Below are 5221 nucleotides of genomic sequence, written 5' to 3' on the forward strand. Positions count from 1 at the left end.
AAAACTTGATTATTTAAATCAATTCAAATTTAAATTCAAATTTGATTTTTAAATAGGAAAAGATATTATTTTAATTTTAATTTTAGAAATTTAATTTTTAAATTATTAGGATTAGTTATAAAAGGGGATTCAGATCCATCAGATGGGAACTCAGTACATTTTTACCTGAATCCTTATTTTCTACTTTGAACCATGAGCACTTAATCCTCCATTGTTAAGGTTAGGAGCTCTGTCTATTTCTATGGATTGATTTTATTGCTTTTTCTATTTTAATTTACGTATGGATTTATAATTTAAAAATTATTTTCGCTCTTTATTTTATGAATTTGGGTGGAACGGAAGTATGACCCTCTTTCTATTTGAGTTGTTGTATAACTTGGAAAAGCTCTTTACTTGAACAACAGCTTGAAAACATATTCTCCTAAATTTTAATTATCTGGATTTAACGGGATACGTGACATATAATCCTTTTATTTTTAGGTAATTAGAGTTTTTGTGGCATATAAACTGGAATTTGATCATCACTCTCTAATTGGAATTAATTGACCAAGGAATTGGCTTTTGATGAATTTTAGAGGATTCTAGGAAGGTCTAAGGAATTAGGGTCTAGTCACATATAGTTTGCCATAAATTAAATCCTACATAATTAAAATAGTTAGTAAGAAAGGTTAATCCGGAAGAATAGATAACTCTGAAGCCTTAACTATCTTCTCCATATTTTTTTTCAAAGTATTTACTTGCCTTTCTTCAATATTCTTTATATTGTTTAATGTCTTTTATATTGCTTCTCAATACCATTTTCTGTTTGTCTAACTAGTCCTATCAAACACTATTGTTGCTTAATCCATCAATTCCCGTGGGATCGACCCTTACTCACGTAAGATATTACTTGGTACGACCCGGTGCACTCGCCGGAGATTGACTGTGATTAACAACTATTAGTTGCTTGATTGCTTAGATTAGGCGTTTTAATTTTAATTAGTTTTATTTTATTATTATAAATTTTTATTTTTCATTTTTGATTATTTTCTTTCTCGCGAAATTTTTTTTTCTTTTTCTTCCGTTCTTTCACTCGTAACCCCCCTCCCCTGCGTTTTCATTCTCGTTTCCCATTCCCCTGTCCCCCTTTGCTTTTATTTTTTTTTCTTTTGATTTTTCTAAAAACTTACGGTTTTCTTTTTTATTTTTTCGTTTTTGTTTTCTTCAAATTTTTTTATATTATATTAGTTTTGTTTTATCTTTTTTAATTTTTTTTAAAAAAATATTCAATAATAATTTAATACTAATAATTATTTTTTAATTTCTGAAATTAAGTTTGGTGTCCCCTAGTTAGTCTTATTTTAACTTTTCTTATTTAATTTGCCTAATAATTTTGAAAATTTTTAGTAATAATTTTTCTAGTAACTTTTGAATTTTAGTGTTTGTTTGTTTGATTCAATATTTTTATCTCTTTATTCAGGTTACCTCACTGGGAATTCTCTGCACTCTGACGTAGAGAATTCCATCTTTTCTTGTCTTCTGTTTGTTTATGCGCAGAAACAGAGGCAAGGAACATCTCTTAGACTTTAATCCTAAACTTGAAAGAACTTTCAGGCGGCATTTACAACAAGCAAGACTTTACAAGGCTACAGAATCCACTATGGATCCTAACAATAATGCTAATGCCAATGTGGCAAATTCGAACGGGAATGATCAACAGAGGAGTGTGCTTGGCTCTTATTCTGTCCCTACTGTGGATCTCTATGGAAAAAGCATTGTGGTACCTCCTATAGCTGCGAACAACTTTGAGTTGAAGCCACAATTGGTCACCCTGGTGCAATAAAACTGCCAGTATCACGGACTTCCTCATGAAGATCCAAATCAGTTTATTTCTGATTTTCTGCAGATATGTGATACTGTGAAGACAAATGGAGTGAATCATGAGGTATAAAAACTCATGCTCTTCCCATTTGCTCTGAGTGATAAAGCAAAGCTATGGCTAGATTCCCAACCGAAGGAGAGTTTGGATACTTGGGAAAAGGTGGTTACTGAGTTTCTCACTAAATTTTTCCCACCAAAGAAGCTGACTAAGCTTAGGTTGGAGGTTCAGACTTTCAGACAGAAGGAGGGAGAAACTCTTTATGAAGCTTGGGAGAGATACAAGCTATTGACTAGGCAATGCCCTCCAGACATGTTCTCCAAATGGACCCAACTGGATATCTTTTATGAAGGCTTGGGTGAGATGTCTAAGATGAGCCTAGACACTTCTGCAGGCAGTTCATTGTACAAGAAGAAGACACCAGAGGAAACTATTGAGCTGATTGAATTGGTTACAAGCAACCAATATTTATACTCATCTAATAGGAATCCTGTGAACTCTGAGACCCCTCAGAAGAGAGGCGTGTTGGAAGTAGAAGCTGTTAATACTCTTCTTGCTCAGAACAAGCTGATGTCTCAGCAAATAAATCTACTTACTCAATAGATGGGTGGCATACAAGTCTCAGCTATCAACACCCAAAATCCACCACAGGAAGTCTCCTATGACATGGCAGGTAACTTTATGCAAAATGATAATTGTGATTATGCTCAACTCTCTTCTGAACAGGTGAATTACATGGCGAGTGGTCCTAGAAATCCCAACAATGATCCATATTCTAAGACATACAATTATGGATGGAGGAATCACCCAAATTTTGGGTGGAGAGATCAACCTCAGAGACCTCAAAACTTCAACAATAGTTCTCAGGGCGGTTTTCAACAGAACAACAATAATAACCACCAATTTCAGTCTCAGCAACAACAACCACCTCAGCAGGCAAATTTTAAATCTCAAGAAGATTCTAATTGGGAGATGATGATAAGTTTCATGAAAGAAACCAGAGCCTCCATTAGAAACTTGGAGGTGCAAATGGGTCAAATGAGCAAGCAATTACTTGAAAGATCCTCAAATACATTCCCTGGTGATACAGTGGTGAACCCAAGAGAAGATTGCAAGGTTATTCAATTGAGAAGTGGTAATGTAGCCGGTTTTGAGACCAAGGTCAATGAAGATCTAGTTGAAAAGAAAACTCCAGAGGAGAAGAAGGAAGAAGTAGAGCACGCCCCTCCTAAGCGTGCAGACAACCCGTTTCCTGACTCTCTTGACACTTATCCCACCTTACCAAAGGCCCCTGAATACAAGCCAAAAATGCCATATCCTCAGAGGCTTCAGAAGGTGTCCAAAGAGAAGCAATTCTCTAAATTTTTAGATGTCTTCAAGAAGCTGCAGATCAACATTCCTTTTGCAGAGGCTCTGGAGCAAATGCCTCTCTACGCTAAATTTATGAAAGAGTTGTTGACCCACAAGAGGAATTGGAAGGAGCAAGAAACCGTGGTGTTAACCAAGGAATGTAGTGCTATTATTCAATACACCCTTCCTGAGGAGATGCCAGACCTAGGAAGCTTTGTCATTCCTTGCACCATTGGAGAAGTCGGCATTCAGAGAGCTTTATGTGATCTTGGAGCTAGCATCAACCTCATGCCACTTTCAGTGATGAAAAAGCTTCAAATTGAGGAGGTAAAACTTACTCGTATTTCTCTTCAACTTGCTGATCTTTCTATTAAATTACCTGTGGATGTGGTTGAAGATTTACTTGTTAAAGTAGGACCATTTATTTTTCCTGTTGATTTTGTTATATTAGACATGGAAGAGGAGGTAAAACCCTCTATTATACTTGGTAGACCATTTTTAGCTACAGGTAGAGCTCTGATTGATGTGCAAAAGGGTGAATTAACCCTGAGGGTCAACGAATAACAGGTGGTCCTAAATATTTTTGAAGCCCTCAAGCACCCCAATGATTCTGAGGGGTGTATAAAAATAGATGTTATTGAACCACTTGTTCAAGAAGTACTGGAAATTGAGGTACTTGATGATGTTCTGGATCCTATTTCTGAGTGTGAATTAGTTGAAATTGATGATTCACCACCCCAAAAGGAGCTGATGAACACGCCAATCAAGGAGGAGGAAGCCCCCAAGCTTGAGCTCAAACCCTTACCCCCTTCTCTGAAATATGTGTTCTTGGGTAGAAATGATTCATATCCAGTAATTATTAGCTCTTCCCTGAAGCCTGAAGAGGAAGAGGCGCTTGTTTCAGTGCTCAAGAGTTGTAAAACAGCTCTTGGGTGGACCATTAGTGACTTGAAAGGGATTAGTCCAACCAAGTGTATGCACAAGATCCTCCTTGAAGATGATGTCAAACCAGTTGTGCAACCACAAAGGAGACTCAATCCAACTATGAAAGAAGTGGTCCAAAAAGAGGTAATGAAATTATGGGAAGCAGGTATTATTTACCCTATTTCTGACAGTCCTTGGGTATGTCCTGTGCAGGTAGTTCCCAAGAAAGGAGGGATGACAATGATCAAGAATGAAAAGAATGAGCTTATTCCTACAAGAACAGTTACAGGATGGAGAATGTGCATAGACTACAGGAGGCTCAACACTACTACAAGGAAAGATCATTTCCCCCTGCCTTTCATTGATCAAATGCTTGAGAGGTTAGCTGGTCATGCTTTTTATTATTTTTTAGATGGATATTCTGGATATAATCAAATTGTAGTGGACCCTCAAGATCAAGAGAAGACAGCATTCACATGCCCCTTTGGAGCATTTGCCTACAGGAGAATGCCATTTGGACTTTGCAATGCTCCAGCAACTTTTCAGATGTGTATGCTTTTAATTTTTTTGATATGGTTGAAAAGTTTATTGAGATATTTATGGATGACTTTTCTGTTTTTGGTAATTCTTTTGAATCCTGTCTTAAACATTTATCTCTTGTCTTGAAACGGTGTCAAGAATCAAACCTTGTTTTAAATTGGGAAAAATGCCATTTTATGGTTACAGAAGGCATTATTCTTGGACACCGGATTTCAAGTAAGGGGATTGAGGTTGACAGAGCAAAGGTGGAGGTAATTGAAAAATTACCACCACCAACTAATGTTAAGGCAGTTAGGAGTTTCTTGGGTCATGCAGGATTTTATAGAAGATTTATAAAGGATTTTTCTAAGATTGCTAAACCACTGAGCAACCTATTGGTTGTTGATGTTCCTTTTATCTTTGATTATGATTGTTTGCATGCTTTTAAAACTCTGAAAGCAAACCTTACCTCTGCTCCCATTATAGCCCCCCCTGACTGGGATTTACCATTTGAATTAATGTGTGATGCTAGTGATTTTGCTATAGGAGCTGTTCTAGGACAGAGGCATG

The 5221-nt window shown here is 36.6% G+C and overlaps 1 non-coding gene across 1 annotated transcript; it reads right to left on the reverse strand.

Moving 5' to 3' along the window:
* Window positions 1-2069: 2069 nt before the first annotated feature.
* On the reverse strand, window positions 2070-2175 carry LOC112746029 (small nucleolar RNA R71). The gene has a single exon (XR_003173929.1). It is a non-coding gene; the product is annotated as a small nucleolar RNA R71 (small nucleolar RNA).
* Between the last annotated feature and the right edge of the window lie 3046 nt (window positions 2176-5221).

Source organism: Arachis hypogaea, chromosome 14 (assembly GCF_003086295.3).
Source record: "Arachis hypogaea cultivar Tifrunner chromosome 14, arahy.Tifrunner.gnm2.J5K5, whole genome shotgun sequence".
Taxonomy (NCBI): domain Eukaryota; kingdom Viridiplantae; phylum Streptophyta; class Magnoliopsida; order Fabales; family Fabaceae; genus Arachis; species Arachis hypogaea.